This window comes from Balaenoptera musculus, chromosome 2 (assembly GCF_009873245.2).
Source record: "Balaenoptera musculus isolate JJ_BM4_2016_0621 chromosome 2, mBalMus1.pri.v3, whole genome shotgun sequence".
Lineage (NCBI taxonomy): Eukaryota > Metazoa > Chordata > Mammalia > Artiodactyla > Balaenopteridae > Balaenoptera > Balaenoptera musculus.
This window is the reverse complement of record NC_045786.1, coordinates 13,767,175-13,786,470: the sequence shown is the minus strand read 5'-3', so window position 1 is coordinate 13,786,470 and position 19,296 is coordinate 13,767,175. Positions and strand designations below refer to the sequence as shown.

The 19,296-nt window shown below is 38.9% G+C and overlaps 1 protein-coding gene across 10 annotated transcripts in view; it reads left to right on the top strand.

Moving 5' to 3' along the window:
* Positions 1-19,296, top strand: part of MLLT10 (MLLT10 histone lysine methyltransferase DOT1L cofactor) — a 250,863-nt gene that overhangs the window by 121,973 nt on the left and 109,594 nt on the right. The window lies entirely within an intron of this gene.

Below are 19,296 nucleotides of genomic sequence, written 5' to 3'. Positions count from 1 at the left end.
CCTCAACTGGGATTTGTCTTTTTCATTTCCTTTTGATTAGATTTATGTTAAGCATACTTGATAGAAATACCACATAAGTGGTGTATTGTTCACAGTGCATCATAACCTTTTTTTTTTTTTTTTTTGCTATCATTGTATCATATTCTTTCAGTGGGGATGGTATTTAGAAACCATTTTTCTTTGGAGTAAGTCCGCGTCCTAGAATGGGCCCTTGCCTGGAAGGTTAATTTGAGACCCCACTTTAGCCCTTCTTACTGGAGGCTGCTTGCATGTATCTGGTGTTGGCCATTGCAAAACCCTTTCTTGTTTCAGCTGCTGTCCTCAAATTAGCCCTTAGTGCTTTGCAGTGGATACCGTTGGTAATTTTGTGGTTTTCTTGTGGCTTCCTTCTCCCCTCACAAATGCTGTTACCATGCAGATCTTGTAGTTCTTTGTTCCACTCTGTTTGTATTTTGGGGTTCATGGAAGTACTTTGACACTTGGTTTTGTTGTAAAATGTTATTCCATGGATTTTTGGTTTTCCTAAATTGTCTGTTTTTATATGGGGATTCAGAGAGATTGAGAAACTACTCTGTTGCCACCATCTTCCCTTTGTTAATTTCTTTCTTGTTATTTTAAAAGGGGTTTCACTATTATTGTATCTTCTTTTATTGTCTGTTTATAAAGACTGTTGACTTTTATATGTTAATCTTATATCAGTTACCTTATTGTTTGAGGTAGTAGTAGTACAAAGTACTTTTACAGTACTGTTTTACCGAATACTTTGTGACATAACAGTTGTATTTTTTTTTAATTTTTATTTATTTTTTAAATTTTATATATTTATTTATTTATGGCTGTGTTGGGTCTTCGTTTCTGTGCGAGGGCTTTCTCTAGTTGTGGCAAGTGGGGGCCACTCTTCATCGCCATGCGCGGGCCTCTCACTATTGCGGCCTCCCTTGTTGCTGAGCACAGGCTCCGGACGCGCAGGCTCAGTAATTGTGGCTCACGGGCCCAGTTGCTCCGTGGCATGTGGGATCCTCCCAGACCAGGGCGCGAACCCGTGTCCCCTGCATTGGCAGGCAGACTCTCAACCACTGCGCCACCAGGGAAGCCCTAACAGTTGTATTTTAAAAGCAAGTGATTTTGTCTTGTTTGGTTTGTTTCTGGTATTCCCTATTTTTTTTTTAAATAAATTTATTCATTTTATTTATTTATTTTTGGCTGTGTTGGGTCTTTGTTGCTGTGCGCAGGCTTTCTCTAGTTGTGGCAAGCGGGGGCTACTCTCCCTTGCATGGGCTTCTCATTGCAGTGGCTTCTCTTATTGCGGAGCACGGGGTCTAGGCGTGCAGGCTTCAGTAGTTGTGGCACGCGGGCTCAGTTGTGGCACACGGGCTTAGTTGCTCCGCGGCATGTGGGATCTTCCCGGACCAGGGCTCGAACCCGTGTCTCCTGCATTGGCAGGCGGATTCTTAACCACTGCGCCACCAGGGAAGCCCCTGCTATTCCCTATTTTTAAGCTGAAAAAACCACCTCAGTCTTAGCTGTAGCATTTCAATTAAGTGGGGGAATGGATGAAGAAAAAGTAAACAGTGCATAGACAGAATGTATTATATAAGCAGTTTGGGGCAGCTCTCCAACTACTTAAACTTCTCTGTGTGAGCTTGTTTCAATTCTTTTATGATAGTGGTAATGACAAGGGCCCTAGGTTTCTCTCTCTCTGTAGTAGTTATCACCCCTAATTTTTAAAGTGGTAGAACATACATAAGATTTACTGTTTAAACCGTTTTAAAATGTGCAGTTCAGTGGCATTAAATACATTTATATTGCTGTGCACCCATCACCACCATCCATCTGCAGAACTCTTTTCATCTTGCAGAACGGAAACTCTGCAACCAGTAAGCAGTAACTTCCCCCCCAACTACCCCCCCAAACCCCTGGCAGCCACTATTCTACTTTGTGTTTTTAGGAATTTGACTACTCTAGATTCCTCTTATAAGTGGAATATTCTGTTATATGTACATGCCACATTTTGCTTATTCATTTATTTGTTGATGGAGACTTGGGTTGCTTCCACATTCTAGCTGTTGCGAATGAATAATGCTGCTGTGAACATGGGTGGGTATACAATATCTCTTCAAGCCTCTGCTTTCAGCTCTTTCGGGTATATACCCAGAAGTGGAATTGCTGGATCACATGGTGAATCTGTGTTTAATTTTTTGAGGAGCCGCTATACTCTTTTCCATAGCAGCTGTACCATTTTACATTTCTACCAACAGGGTTTCAGTTTCTCCACATCCTTGCCAACACTTATTTTTTGTTTTTGCTTTTCTCAGTAGTAGTTTTGTTCCTTCATGATGATAAGTTATTTGGTCTTCAGCTCTTTGTTTATTTTCTTGGGGCTGATTATTGTTAAATAAACTTTCTCTCATAGCTACATTAGAGGAAAAGTGAGAGGAGTACATTCAAATGTAAATTTTTATTGATTTATTGTGAAGTTCTAGACTAGACCACAGTTAAATAAGTTAAATAGCCACGTGTGGCAGGTAGATACCATATGGAAAGCATGGCTTTAGAAAATAATGAGAGCTTGGTTGTTCATGTTTACGGTTTCTGGACAAATATTAGTGTTACTTTGTTTAAATTATGAAGTGTTTTTATTCAGTTTCTTGTTTACTTCATCATGAAGTAAATATGGGAATCACATAGGCACTAAAAAGTTTTAGGTTCAACCACTAATAGGTAAGGAATTACTTTGTACTAAGTCTTCCAGGTAACCAGTAGACTGGAAAGTTTTTGTGATAAAAAAATTATGGGGATAATAGTAATTTATTCTTTTTTAAAATATTTATTTATTTAGCTGTGTTGGGTTTTAGTTGCGGCACGCAGGCTCTAGAGGGCACGGGCTCAGTAGTTGCATCGCCTGGGCTTAGCTGCCCTGTAGCATGTGGGATCTTAGTTCCCCGACCAGGGATCCACCCTGCATCCTCTGCATTGGGAGGCGGATTCTTAACCACTGGACCACCAAGGAAGTCCCCAATAATAATTTATTCTTAATTGATGAATTATTAGGTGACTCTGCTTAGAGGATAGTTACCTATTATGATTCTGTGTGGTAAAATCACTCACTCAATTGACGTTTTTACTGAATAAATTGTTGTGTAGACCTATTTTTTTTCAAACCTTGTCCTATATAACCACAGCTGATTTTTTAAAATTTTATTTACTTATTTATTTATTTATTTTTGGCTGTGTTGGGTCTTCGTTTCTGTGCGAGGGCTTTCTCTAGTTGCGGCAAGCGGGGGCCACTCTTCATCGCGATGCACGGGCCTCTCACTATCGCGGCCTCTCTTGTTGCGGAGCACAGGCTCCAGACGCGCAGGCTCAGCAATTGTGGCTCACGGGCCTAGTTGCACCGCGGCATGTGGGATCTTCCCAGACCAGGGTTCGAACCCGTGTCCCCTGCATTGGCAGGCGGATTCTCAACCACTGTGCCACCAGGGAAGCCCCCACAGCTGAATTTTTTAAAAATAGCTTAGGTTAGGCTGAATGGTTAAAATAAATATACACGTGAGTCAGAGTGAGATTGGTCCAGTGAGAAGAAAATAAGGTTCTTGTGGAAATTTGGCAGAAGTTTCCTGTGAGGCAGTAGGAAATGCTAAGTGAAAGTAGTGTTATTTTAGAAACGTTTTGAATGTTGTCATTGATTTTTCCTAAGGAGATAGGAGAGGACAGTGCTCTCAATTGCATGAACAGTATCTTCAGAGTACAAAAGCTAGAAGCTTCACAGTATTTTTTTTTTTTTTTAAAGTTTTTTCTTTTTTATATTTTATTTATTTATTTATTTATGGCTGTGTTGGGTCTTCGTTTCTGTGTGAGGGCTTTCTCCAGTTGCGGCAAGTGGGGGCCATTCTTCATCGCGGTGCGCGGGCCTCTCACCATCGCGGCCTCTCTTGTTGCGGAGCACAGGCTCCAGACGCGCAGGCTCAGTAATTGTGGCTCACGGGCCCAGTCTCTCCGCGGCATGTGGAATCTTCCCAGACCAGGGCTCGAACCCGTGTCCCCTGCATTGGCAGGCAGATTCTCAACCACTGTGCCACCAGGGAAGCCCTTCACAGTATTTTGAACATGGAGAAGGTTCAGTTTGTTGAAAACATGGGGTAGGGGAATAAGAATGATAAGCATGAAAATATAGGTAGGGGCCATTTATGGCAATCTCAGTAAGAGGAGTTTGCATTTAATAGTGGTACAAGGAAGATTATTCACCCAGTTTTGTATGAGGGGACAGAATTTGTGAACTACTATGATGACTGATAGTTCTCTTTATAACATGTATCTAAGTTTTGTGTATTTGTCTTCCCCATTGAAACAATGGAATTTCTCCATAAATTTTTGTCCTATTTACGTTTGTATTATCAGCATTTGTGTACTGAATAAATAAATAATTTTACTTAATAAGTAATTGAAATAAGGAGACCAGTTTGTAGAATGATGATGATGACAACCACAATGACAGCCAAGCAGCAATAACTAACATTTACTGTATGTTAGACATTTTTCTAGGTACTTTACGTGTATCATTAACTCATAGAATCCCCAGCAACAAACTTGTGCGATAAGTACAATTATTATTATTGTTTACAGATATGAAAACTATGCCATAGAAGTTTAACAGTGTGCACAAGCTAATAGTGAATAAGATAGAGCCAAATGTGAACCCACATAGTCTGACTCCTGAGTCCATGCTCTTTAACCACTATATTATGTTGCTTAAGCACGTTAGCCTGAATCAGATTAAAAGTAATGAAGTCTAAACTGAGTTTAATAGCTATATGAATGGAAAGATATGGGAAATGACATTCAAGGCACTGAAGCAATAAAATCTATAAGGCCCGGGATCTGATTGGTAGCAGTAGGGCAAGGGGAAGAGTGCATTGTAAGTGATGGATGGTTACAGGCTGTCTTCACTAGGGGACGCGCTACCACCATAAGTACAAGTAGGGCCTTGAGGAAAAAGTAAACATTATAATTACTCATTATAATGAGTAAACATTATAAAAAGGAGGAACTGATAATTCTGATTTTAGTCACATTAGGTGTGGTGGAATGGGAAACATTTTAAAGGCAGTTAGAAGTGTGAAACTGGAGTTTGAGATGGGTTAGGCTAGATGTATATTTGATTCAAATAAGTGAAATTATTACTATTTTAAGAGTTGTAAATTATAATTAATATTGTAAAATAAGGAGATTGATTTGATAGTAAAAACGAAGAGTTGTCAGAAAGACTTAAGTGATGAGGCTTTGCTTGGACTGAGGTATTGGCACATTACATGTAACAGAAGGGAAAAACAATTTGTTTGAATCATATTGTACCCATTGCCTCCAAATAAGCTTTGGGTTTTTTTTTTAAAACATTATTCTGTGTGCTCCAATTATTCTTTTTTTGTCAAATAATGATGCTCTTCAGTTTTCATTTTCCTGTTTTCTTTCTTCCATCTCAGTTCAAGTCCAGCACTTAGTTCTGGCTTTCTCATGAAGCTAGACTTTGTCTTGTGTGACTCATGCTGTATCTCTTGCTTTGGATATCTTTTACACAATTTTCTTATTTTTTCATTTCACTTTTTTACTACTAGTTGTCATTAGTATATGTCTAACTGCTGGGCTATATTGTGTTTTGTTTTGTTTTTTGTTTTTGGCCATGCTGTGTGGCATTCGGGATCATAGTTCCCTGACCAGGGATCAAGCCCATTCCCCTTGCAGTGGAAGCTCGGAGTCCTAACCACTGGACCACCAGGGAATTCCCTACATTGCGTTTCAAAACTGATCCGTATCTTTTGTACTTTACTGTTTTTTCCACAGTGCCTAATATGGTTTCTTGAACACAGTGAAACCATGTGAAATGCTTGCTTTTTAAACAAACCCAGAATTTTAAGTATGAGGGTAATGAAATAAAGGTAGTATTATTGACAACTTTTGAGTAATTAAGAACTGATTTAGGAGGATTTATAGTTTTAGTTGCATTGACTATAATGTAGTAGTTACATATACATTTATAGGAATATGAAACTGTAGCACAGGATGTTAATGGAGTAGGAGGGGACTGCTGAGGTCATGAAAAGGGATAATCTCTGATGAGACGTTGAGAAGGGATGGACTTTTATCCATGGAAGAAGAAAACGATTTAGTATTAAATGTTGTAAAATGGATATACTTGTTAAGCAGGCAGAGAGAAGTTAAAGTGAGCATTAAATCATTTATTATTCATTCCTTCGTGTGTTTACATAGTTTGTTTCCTTAACTTTTTCAGCCACTAGGGTATGCCCACATCCCTTGCTTCATGGCCCATTTCGTCTGTTTAAAGCCAGCAACGTTGCAGCTCTCTGATCAGTCTTCTGTAGTCATATCTTCCATTGACTCTCTTCTTTTGCCTCCTTTTTTCTTTTTTTTTTTTTTTTAGGATCATTTCAGTAGCCAAGTTTTTTTGTTTTTTTTTTAAACACCTGATCCTTGGGGTCATTTGCATTCTTAATTAATTAATTAATTAATTAATTAATTAATTAATTTTGGCTGTGTTGGGTCTTCGTTTCTGTGCGAGGGCTTTCTCTAGTTGCGGCAAGCGGGGGCCCCTCTTCATCGCGGTGCGCGGGCCTCTCACTATCACGGCCTCTGTTGTTGCGGAGCACAGGCTGCAGATGCGCAGGCTCAGCAGTTGTGGCTCACGGGCCCAGTTGCTCCGCGGCATGTGGGATCTTCCCAGACCAGGGCTCGAACCTGTGTCCCCTGCATCGGCAGGCAGATTCTCAACCACTGCGCCACCACGGAAGCCCTCCTTTTTTCACTTTAAGGATCCCTGTGATTGCATTGGGCCTGCTGGATACTCCAGGATAAGTAAATATACTTATATTTGCAAAGTGCCTTTTGCCATGTAAGGTAACATATTTACAGATTCTGAGGGTTAGGGTTTAGACATCTTTCAGTACCATTATTTTACCTTCCACAGAAGTATTGTCTGGTGCTGTGAGAATGGCTTGAATTCTGCCTCCTAGTGTAGTGACGGCCTGTAATTTTGGATCAGTTTAGCAAGTGCTGAGGCTGAGTAGCTGCTGCAGCCCGGTGCATACCACATACCATTTGGTTTCAGTTTAGTTGAACCAGTCAGTGGACCAAGCTCATTGTTGAAGGGAAGCTCTATGAGTTGAGGTCCACATTAAGCCAACAGCTTTGCATCAGGTGACAGAACAGAGGTAGCTGTCACATTTTAAATACAAAGCTGAGATGCTGATGGGACCAGGGCAGTTGTGTTCTTGAATATACCATTTCCATTTGACAAGTGAGGAATTTTGGGCCCTTGCCACATTGTTAGTCATTAAGTCTGACTTAATATTAGACATCATAGGCTGGAGAGTCACATTGTTCCGTGGGTCTAGTTTTGACAAGGGCCCACTGGCAAGCTAATAGCTACTTTTCAAAAAGGGGTGCCCCTGATAGCTGTGTCAGGGAGGCAGCAAATCTAGAACCCCAATGGGAGCCTCTGGGTAGAGGCTTTTTGCCAGAGTCTCAAATGAGCAAAATCATCAGTCACAAAACTTGTAGCTCAAGTGCATAATGAGGATTGTGGGGCGCTGAAGGTAGAGAGTATTAGCTTCCTTCTTCCCACTGTGAATCTTTCCACTGATGCTGGTGCCTTTTTCTTCCATAGGTCCCGGTAAGATAGTAATCTGGGTAACCCTGTGTGACAGGACCATAAAAATTTGTGTCTCTGCTGTCTCCAAATTCTCCAGCATACTTGGATGGGCGCCTATGGCCATTAGTTGATTTCTCTTTGGGGACTGGGAAACCTTATCCTCATCTCTAATCATTTTTCTTCTTAAAGCAACTGTGATCACCTTAAAGTCTGAGGAGGTTGAGGAAGAGTGAGAGACTGCGGGGGTAGAGATGGCTCCACACTGTTAAATTCACCTTTGGGTTTATTTTCAATTTCCAAGGGCATGACGGCTGCTGGTGGGTTAACCAAACAAATTTCCCGTGTTTTCAGCATTCACAGTGCTCTATATTTTGACATCCTCATGGGTGACACCATTTACTTCAGCCCAGGGGGGCCCATGATTCAGCAGCCAGTTTGCACTCTCTGGTCAACTTGATTTTGGCTCACACAGTAGGAACCCGTTTTGGAGCGCTCTCCTCAGTCTGGGGTATCTGCTACCCAATACAAAGTTAAACTCTCAGGTTTTCACCTAGTTTCAGTAAGGTGCTAGTTTCATAAAGACTGGGAGAGTTTTTCAGGGTGGCAGTGGTGATTGGAAAAATTTATCTAGATTTCTCATTCTCCAGTGGGTCATCTTTATTATACTGTAAATGCTTTATTAATATTGTAAATCCAACCTGGGGCATCAAGAGCCTGAATACTACTCTAAGTCTCAACTGTAATTTCTCATGGGTGTTGGTCTGTCCCTGGGAAATCTCCCTGAGATTTCCTGACCAAAGCTGCCTTATAGCAACCAGGATCCATGGCAAAAATATCTGAAGTCTTTTATTGTCATCTCTAATTGAATTTAAAGTTGGCTCGATAGATCGCAGGTGGTATTGAGCTGTGAGGCAACCCAGCTATTGCCATTCTTCCTTAACATACATTAAGGCCCCTCTACCTGCATTTTTCAAGCGAACCAGGGTTCCTATGATTCACCTTGTTTCTGCCCATAGTGATTGCTTGCCAGTTTCCCTCCTTTCATGCCCAGTATAGGTGAGTGGCTCTGTAACTGTTATCTGAAAAGGGTTAGAACCTTCTGTTCACTAGTTATTATTATGGTAGGATGGAACTGAAGCCAACTGCCAGATTGGTGAGGAAATCATCCTACCTGAAGGTTTTTTGTTTTTTGTTTTAATTGAAGTATAGTTGATGTACAAAATTATATATGTTGCAGGTGTACATATAGTGATTTACAGTTTTTAAAGTTTATACTCTATTTATAGTTATAAAATCTTGGCTGTATTCCCTGTGTTGTACAGTATATCCTTGTAACCTGGAGGAGGTTTCAACAGCCACCTCCTCAGTTCTTCCTCATTGTCAGGCAGTAAAATGAAGGACCGTTTACTACTTGATTGACCATACGTTTTGCTCAATATGTTTGTTAGTCGTTCCCACAGACTTCCCTCAAATCCCATTAACTGGCCCTTGAGGCCCTTATTCTTCCTCTTCCAGAAAGCCATGTCTCTAACAGCATCACATTCCTATTACCAAACTGTCAAGAACTTTGAAAGAGGTCTGTGATTTTACTCTACTTATAAGGTAACTAGTTAGGAGACAAGAGAATTCTGGGTCAGAGATGAAGTATAGTTTATTACTTACAGCAGTAGAAGTAGCCAGAGTATCAGTGTTTTTGCACTGCTCCCCCAAGATCCAGTTTCCGTAGGGCAATGCAAAGAGGACCAGATGACATCTGCTCATGCAGTATTTTGCATTGCAGTAGAGGAACTCTGATCTTAGGGCACCTGAATCTTTTGTAATAGACAGTAAGTGTGGCTGACCTTTGCTCCTAAGGTACACATTCTGTCTTCTAAGTCTGATCATTATACGAACAACCTTGAAAAGATAGTTCAGAATGATGGGCAAGTCATTGTCTCATTCTCAAGACATACAGAAACAGTAGAGACTCATGTAAGAACTTTCTCCTAACACATGACAATCTTCAGATTATGAGAATTAATACAATGTTTATTTTTCATTCACAGCTAAGTCCAGAATGGGTGTTGCAGACAGCTTTCTTTCTTATAAGGGCATGAATCAGGAATTTAAGTTCCTTCCACCTTGTGACTCGCCCTTCTTTTCATTGTTCCTTCGTGGCTGCCGTGTTCACTTGCATTAATCTCTGGAAGAGGAAGGAGCATGGACACTCAATACTTGGGGCTATGAAGGACCAGGCCTGGAGGCAGCACATGTCGCTTTTCATTCAGATTGCGTTTGACTTCAACCCAGTTAAATGCCACATTGAACTGCAGAAGGAAACTGGGAAATGTCTAGTTATACTCTGAATAAGAAAAGGAAATGGGTTTGGTGAATAGCTAGCTGTCTCTACCTCATTTTAGCCCATTCTTTTTGTTAAGCCATATGTAATTATTAAAAAAAATTCAAACAAGGCAAAGCATTTTAAAAAATGCAAGTTAATTAAAAAAAAAAAAAGACCCACTCCAGAATCCACCATCCAGAAATAGCCATTATTACTACTAAGTAAATTTTTATATATAGATAGCTATATAATCCAGATTTTTATATATAGATGGAAAATAGATTTAAAAAAGGATAGAGCAATAAAAAATATTAAAATGATATAATACATTAATTTTTTTAATATTAAAGTTAGATTTACTTGGCTATATAGAAGAAAAAGAAAGTGAAGCAAAATAGATAACATTGAACTTCATATAAAATTTCCTTACCACAAGAGATATTATTTCCTTAAATTTATACCTTGAAGCTTAATAATAGAGATTACAAAAACAAACAGAAAACATTGAGAGGTAAGATTGTCTTTCCAGTTCAGATGCTTTTAGCTGTAACAGAATATTGCTAAAGCAGTAGGAAATTTATTGTTTTGCATAAGATGTTCAGAGGCTTTTCTGAGATTGGTTAATTTAACAATAGCCAGTTCAACGGTGGCAGGGCATTGTTGTCTTTCTTGTGGTTCTCTTGGCTTTTCTAGGCATAGTTGTCAGGTCATTACAGTTGTTCCAAGGGTCATGGCCTAACACTTGAGCATCTGAAGGCAGGAAGGGAGTACGTTTTTAAGAGAGAGAACATTCCCAGCTATCTCACAGAAAATTTACCCTTCTGTTTTATTATCCTGACCTAAATCTGTCCCAGACCTAAGGCAGTCAGTGGGTAGGGAGGGTAGATTTATCTAAATTGACTTAGATATACCATGTTCACCTCTGGGCTGGAGTTTGAGGATGTGAGAGGGTGATTAGCCAAAGAAAACCAGACTTTGTCTACAAGGAGGGGATCTATGTGTAATTACTATTTGGTGGCAGGCTATTTTGTTTTAACTACATGCTTCAAAATCTATATTGAGCTCCTGCCTTGAAAGGCTAACAGCATCCCCATGCTCTTCTCATTTCCTGTGCCCTCCAGTTTGTTTGTTTTTCAAAGATCTTTATGTTATATTTTTCAGGTCTGGGACATTCTCTTCTGTAAACGCAATCCTCAGAGTTGTTTTAGGGATTTGTTCTGTATTTTTAAAAAATATTTATTTATTTATTTGGCTGTGGCAGGTCTTTTTTTTTTCCTGCGTTGGGTCTTAGTTGCGGCACGCAGGGTCATTAGTTGTGGCATGCGGGCTCAGTATTTGCAGTGTGCGGGGTTAGTTGCCCCACGGCATGTGGGATCTTAGTTCCCCGACCAGGGATTGAACCGGTGTACCCCGCATTGCAAGATGGATTCTTAACCGCTGGACCACCAGGGAAGTCCCGCTCTGGCGGGTCTTAGTTGCGGCACACGGACTTCTTAGTTGTGGCACATGGGATCTTTTTTTTTTAGTTGTGGCATGTGGGCTCTTAGTTGTGGCATACAGACTCTTAGTTGCGGCATGCAAACTCTTAGTTGCGCATGTGTGTGGGATTTAGTTCCCCAACCAGGGATGGAACCCGGGCCCCTGCATTGGGATCATGGAGTCTTACCCACTGGACCACCAGAGAAGTCCCATTTGTTCTGTATTTAATTTAAATTTGTAGGATGGTCACTACCAGTCCTTTCACCACAGCTTCTCCAGTGAGTTCTTTATATCATGTCTTAAATGGCAGAACTTTATTGTTCAGTATCTTTTTTCAAGAATAAGTTCTGCAGACCTGTATTCTCTGAGTTTGTTCATAATGGAAAGTATTTCCTTCTTGTCCTGATTTTTGAATTGTATCTTGGCTGTATATAATATCATTAGGTCACACTTTCTTTCCTTTTAAGAATTCAAGCAGTGGACCTGGAGAGTATTGCTGTGGGGAGGACCAGGGACAGTCCCACCCCCCTGACCCCCTTGCAGTCTACTGAGTTTAACTACAGTAAGTCTTGCCGTTGAACATTCTGTAACTGAATTTTTCAGAATGCGTTTTTTCCAATTTTTATTTTGTGTGCTTTTATGTTTAAATACATCTTCTGTTCTCCATTCATTGGATTTTCTACTTTAGGGACACAGGTTATACTTATGTTTGATTATCTTGTTTTATGTAGCTGTTAGTTCCTCTCTAACCCCCCGCCCCCTTTTTTTTCTTGGCCACACTGTGCGGCTTGTGGGATCTTAGTTCCCTGACCAGGGATCGAACCCGGGCCACAGCAGTGAAAGTGCCCAGTCCTAACCATTGGACTGTCAGAGAATTCCCTCTAACCACTTTCTTTTTTTTTAAAATTTTTATTGGAGTATGGTTGCTTTACAATGTTGTGTTAGTCTCCACTACACAACAAAATGAATCAGCCATCCACATATAGATATCCCCTCCCTTTTGGACATAACCACTTTAATAGTTGCTGATTTTTCATTTGCATTACTAGGATTGTTTCATGCCCCTTTTTAAGCAGTATTTTTATTCTCAAGAATGTATATTTTTTTCCTTGCTGATTCTATTTTATTTACTAATTCTGTTTTAGTTTTTAAATTACTTTGGTTCTATAATCCCTTTTTTTGTTTCATTATCTCATTCTTGTGCTTTGTTCGAAGTTTTATTTAGCATGAAACAGTTTTGAGAAACATCTTCAAATTGCATTTTTTAAAAAAATTATTTATTTATTTATGGCTGCGTTGGGTCTTCATTGCTGCGCGTGGGCTTCCTCTAGTTGTGGCGAGTGGGGGCTACTCTTCGTTGCAGTGCATGGGCTTCTCATTGCGGTGCCTTCTCTTGTTGCGGAGCACGGGCTCTAGGCGCGCGGGCTTCAGTAGTTGCAGCTTGTGAGCTCTAGAGCATAGGCTCAGTAGTTGTGGCGCACGGGCTTAGTTGCTCCGCAGCATATGGGATCTTCCCGGACCAGGGCTCGAACCCATGTCCCCTGCATTGGCAGGCGGATTCTTAACCACTGTGCCACCAGGGAATTCTGAGAAATATCTTTATGCTGAGTTATATTTATTTGTAGGGTAAGATTTTTGGTTCTCTTATGCACGTTGTGCTCTTCATATTGTTTCTTTTTTGGCTGTGCTTTCTTTGCCATGCAGCTTTTTTCCCTCTCGCTCATGTTTGTGAGGCTCTGTGTAGATACTTGCTCCACTGTAGTTCAGGTAATTTCTTGAATCTCTTCTCACCATTTTTGAGACTAGGGTTTGAGGGCTAAGTATTTTGCCTTTTTCTGACGCCAGAGGGAATGGCAAGGATGCAGTGTAAAAGCTCAGCTGGGGCAGTATGCAGTTTTTGGTAAAACCTCAGGCTCAACTCTCTTTTCTAATTTTTGATTAAATGTCTTATACTAGGTTTTAATCTCTTAACTGTGTGGGGGTATCTCATACAGTTAAGAATACCCTCTGATTTTATATAATTCACTCCTAGCCTAGATCCTTTACTTCCAAAGAGTCAGTACTCTCCCTTCCTCTAGTTTTTCCTGTTTCTGCCCTGAAGCTTGCACTACTCTTTAGGCAGAGAAAGAACAAATTAAGTAGGCAGGAAAACAAAAAGAAAAGATTGCTCCTCTGCAGATTGAGGGTTTTTTGTGATATTCTCAGAATTTTAGCTAATTTTGGAAGCAGGATTATTAATAGCTGAATTCTATAGTACAGTCCAGGGCATTTTCTCCTCTATTTCTGAAGTCTTCTATTCCACTGCTTGCTTGCCAGTTTTCGTTTAATGCATTATTATCTGCCTCTGCCTCTCCCCCAGTTTTGGTTGCTATTTGGTTTGTTGTTTTCACTGGTTTTTGTTTGTTTGATTTTGAATCGTTAACATTGGAAAAATTTGATGTGATTTCAAATCACCATTTTTTAAGTGTTAGGAGTTATTGAATCTAGACACACTCTCCTTACTAGAAATTTAATTTCTAATATTGGGCTTCCTGATGAACTCTTCTTTGCACTTAGTGATGATGAAATTCTTTCCTACAGATGAGCAAATCTTTGTTGATAACTTAGAATTTTTCTGGGGAAGTAATAACCTCAAGCCCAATATTGCATTCCTTTTAGAATTCACTTTCTAATTTACCCCCAATATTTCTACCAGTTGTTCATCGATTGCATGTGTACTTTTCAAACTCTGAGATATCTGATTTCTCTGTGTCTGAAGACATGAACTTATTTCAAGTGTTATCTCTACTGTATTGTACTTTAGTTTTCCTTTAGCAGTTAATTTCTTTACCCATTCCAGTTTGAACACTGGAAACATTGGATGTCTTTTAGTTGTTTATCTTGCTCTAAACTTAGGTTAAAAATTCCTGTATTGTCCCTAGCTTCTACATGGAAAATAGTTCATTCTGGAGCTAAAGCTACTTTAAAATGGAAACATTTTCTCTCCCTTCTTTTATATCTTTCTTCTTTCCCCATCTCTTTCAAATTTCCTTTTTTTTTGTTTTTTGTTTTTTGTTTTTTGGCTGCGTTGGGTCTTCATTGCTGTGTGCGGGCTTTCTCTAGTTGCGGCGAGCAGGGGCTACTCTTCGTTGCGGTGCGTGGGCTTCTCATTGTGGTGGCTTCTCTTGTTGCGGAACACGGGCTCTAGGTGTGTGGGCTTCAGTAGTTGTGGCGTGTGGGCTCGGTAGTTGCTGCCCGTGGGCTCTAGAGCGCAGACTCCGTAGTTGTGGCGCATGGGCTTAGTTGCTCCGCAGCATGTGGGATCTTCCCAGACCAGGGATTGAACCCGTGTCCCCTGCATTGGCAGGTGGATTCTTGATCACTGCGCCACCAGGGAAGTCCAAATTTCCATTTTATAATTCGTCATCATGGGTAGCGTAACTATATTTTTCTTTAAATTAAAAAAAAAAATCTTTTTTTTTTTTTTTTAAAGGTTTCAGTTAACTTTCTTGGGAGGTGTAGGTTAAAGTCTATTTTGTGCTTGTTTAAGCCATTCCTTTGTGATCTGTAAAAATAGATCCTTACAGGGCTGTTTTAAGGATTAAATGAGATAATATATATATTTGTAAATTACAAATTGCTACAATTCTGATTATTTTTATTGTTAATTACACACACTAATATATTTAGGAGTGACGCTGGTTGTCCTTACCTATGGTTTTACATAAAAATATTCAGTATTTGTTTATTTCCTTCTGGTTGGTACTCTTTTTGCATAAAATTTTATTCACTTATTTATTAAATTTATTTTTTATGGAAATAATATAGTTGATGTACAGTATTATATTAGTTTTAGGTGTACTATGTAGTGATTTGATATTTACATACATTATGAAATGATCGCCATAATAAGTCTAGTAACCATCTGTCCCTGTACAAAGTTCTTAACAGTGTTATTGACCATATTCTTTATGGTGTGTATTATAGCCCCTTTGCTCACTTATTTTATAGCTGGAAGTTTTCTCCCCCACCCCGCTCAGTTTGTTCTCTGCATCTGAGTCTGTTTTCATTCGGTTTGTTTGTTTTGTTTTTTAGATTCCACATAAAAGTAAGGTCATGTGGTATTTGTCTTTCTTAGTCTGACTTATTTAACTTAGTGTAATACTGTCTAAATCCATTCATGTAAAATGGCAAGATTTTATTTTTTTAATGGCTGAGTAATATGACACACACACACTGTCTTCTTTATCCATTTATCTACTGATGGCCACTTAGGTTGCTTCCATATCTTGGCTGTTGCAAATAATGCTGCAATGAACATTGTGCATATGTCTTTTTGAATTAGTGTTTTTGTTTTCTTTGGGTAAATACCCAGAAATGAAATTGCTGGATCATATGGCAATTCTATTTTTAATTTTTTGAGGAATCTTCACATTGTTTTCCATAGTGGCTGCACTAATTTCCAATCCCACCGACAGTTCACAAGGGTTCTCTTTTCTCTGCATCCTTGCCAACACTTATTATTTGTTGTCTTTTTTTTTTTTAATTTATTTATTTTTGTTTATTTATGGCTGTGTTGGGTCTTCGTTTCTGTGCGAGGGCTTTCTCTAGTTGTGGCAAGCGGGGGCCACTCTTCATCGCGGTGCGCAGGCCTCTCACTATCGCGGCCTCTCTTGTTGCGGAGCACAGGCTCCAGATGCGCAGCCTCAGTAATTGTGGCTCACGGGCCCAGTTGCTCCGCGGCATGTGGGATCTTCCCAGACCAAGGCTCGAACCCGTGTCCCCTGCATTGGCAGGCAGATTCTCAACCACTGCGCCACCAGGGAAACCCCTGTTGTCTTTTTGATGATAGCCATTGTGACAGGTGTGAGGTGGTATCTCATTGTGGTTTTGATTTGCATTTCCCTGATGATTAGTGATGTTGAGCATCTTCTCATGTGTCTGTTGGCCATCTGTATGTCTTCTCTGGAAAAATGTCTATTCAGGTCCTCTGCTTATTTTTTTATTGGGTTGTTGGTTTTTGGATGTTGATTTGTATGAGTTCTTTGTGTATTTTGGATATTAATCCCTTATCAGATATGTTGTTTGCAAGTGTCTTGTCCCATTCAGTAGGTGGCCTTTTCATTTTGTTGCTGGTTTCCTTCACTGTGCAAAAGCTTTTCATTCTCAATTTGATGTAGTCCCTTTTGTTTATTTTTGCTTTTGCTTCCCTTGCCTCAGGAGACATATCTGGAAAGATTCTGCTAAGACCAGTTTCAGAAACCATGCTGCCCATGTTTTCTTCTGGTTTTATGGTTTCAGGTCTTCTTTTTAAGTCATTTTGAGTTTATTTTTGTATATGGTGTAAGAAAGTAGTCTAGTTTGACTCTTTTGCATGTAGCTGTCCAGTTTTCACAACATCATTTATTGAAGAGGCTGTCTTTTCCTCACTGCATATTCTTGCCTCCTTTGTTATAGATTAACTGACCATGTAAGCATGGGTTTATTTCTGGACTCTCTGTTCCTTCCCATTGATCTGTGTGTCTGTTTTTGTGCTAGTACCATAGTATTTTGATTACCATAGTTTTGCAGTATAGTTTGAAATCAGGGCCTGTGATGCCTCCAGATTTGTTCTTCTTTCTCATATTTCTTTGGCTCCTTGCATAAAATTTTAAAGCAAAATTCATATCATATTAACCATTTTCCCAAATCTTTAAATATTCCTTCAGAACATGCTTTTTAAGTGGCCATTACATGGTTGTATAATAATTTTTTCAACCACATCTGTGTCATTGGACATTCAGATTATTTTCAGGTTTTTTCTCATCACAAATAGTAGCATAATAAACTGTATTTAAACCTTTGTTCACTTCCTAAAGGTGAAGTTACTAGATCAGATAATGTATTCATGGTTTCTAACTCTTACCTTTAAAATGGTCCTTTGCATTTTTACATTCTCTCAAGTAATGTATGCAAGTACTCATTTCATTGTAACTTGGGCGACATTGGGTCTTATTATAAACAAAACCCCAACAATTTTGATCACTAGGTAATAGAAAAATATTACCATTAAGTTCTCTAGTAGTTGGGTTGCACATTCTTTGTTATTGTTGCTTAGTGACTCTGTTTCTTTTATAAATTGCCCTTTGTACATTGCTTTATGGCATATATATTTTTTCTTACTGATTTATAAAAAATTTAAACAGCACTGAAATACGGAACATACTAACTCACTTCTCAGTTTGTTTTTAGCTTTTTAATGGTTTTTAAATTGATGTAGAAGTATTTTGAATTTGAATAGCTAAAACTGCCTTTTCCATTTCTGATTTTCTTTTTAATCTTATTGGAGTATAGTTGCTTTACAATGTTGTGTTAGTTTCTGCTGTCCAACAAAGTGAATCAAAGTGAACCATATCCCCTCCCTCTTGAGCCTCCCTCCCACCCTCTTTATCCCACCCCTCTAGGTGATCACAAAGCACTGAGCTGATCTCCCTGTGCTATGCCGCAGCTTCCCACTAGCTATCTATTTTACATTTGGTAGTGTATATATATCAATGCTACTCTCGCACTTCGTCCCAGCTTCCCCTTTCCCCGCTGTGTCCTCAAGTCCGTTCTCTATGTCTGTGTCTTTATTTCTGACCCACCACTAGGTTCATCAGTACCGTGTTTTTAGATTCCATATATGTGAGTTAGCATACGGTATCCATTTCTGATTTTTTAGTGAGTTTTTTACTCTTAGAAAAAGTCTTTCTTTAAAGTTTTAAAAAATATTTCCTTTAACCTCTTAGATTATTTTAATTTTTATTTAACTCTTTAAAGTAATCCATTTGGATTTTGTCTTACTTTGTATAAGATACTTTCCCCTAAATTATTAACCAGTTATTGTAGTACCATTATTAAATAATTTCAGTCTTTCCTTGCTGATTTGGAATCCCGTCTTTGTCATATGCTAAATATTTATATTAATTGAATATTTTCCTGGAATTTCCTTTTGTTCTATTAAAATCAGCCTATCTTTTTAGTGTGAAAGTCATTAGACTGCGTTGATTCATATTTTACCGGCCAATATTATGAATATAATCTATTCATAGTCTCTTCCACTGAGCATTTGCAATCTTCATCTCAGGATGTATTTCTTGGCGTATTACAGAGGACCAAAGTTCTGTGTTATTTCATGATGACTTCCATACATTCACATTTTCATAGATTTACACATGCATACTTTACTTATTACTCTCGTGTGCTTTCCAAGATTGTAGAGATTGTTTATCTTGTTCTTATTCAGACTCTTTACATGATGACTGGGACCTAAGGGGGCAAAGGTGAAAGACATAGAAGACTTCTCAAGGCTCTTCTTGGCTCCAGAACTTGTACATGACATCCTATTACAAAGAATTGGAGGCATGAGTCCTTATGATCTTATGATCTGTCACAGTTAAAATATCTTCATAGTAAGAAAATTTCCTAAAAAATCTGAATAAAAACTATTATTGTGTTATTTTACATTTTCTTTTACTAAAGTATTAACATTGCAGTCAAGAGGTATCTAATGTACTTATTAAATCAGGAGTTAAAAGCAAAGAGTGGCAGTACTCTTGGGTATTATAGTAAAACATCTATCCTTAATTTTTATGCTTTTTGTTTTGCTGATATGTAATCTGTTTTAGGGCAGGGCCAGTGATATTATTCTTTCATGCCTTGAATAGATTAAGTGCTCCGAATGTTTAAATTTATGAACTATGACAAATAAGTTGAATTAACTAAATAGTAGTAAACTTCACACCAAATACTGACTCTTATCTACTGATTCAAACATCTGAGAATGATTTGGTTAAAAGTTTTTGATGTTAAATAAGGTTGGGCTCCTAATATGTAA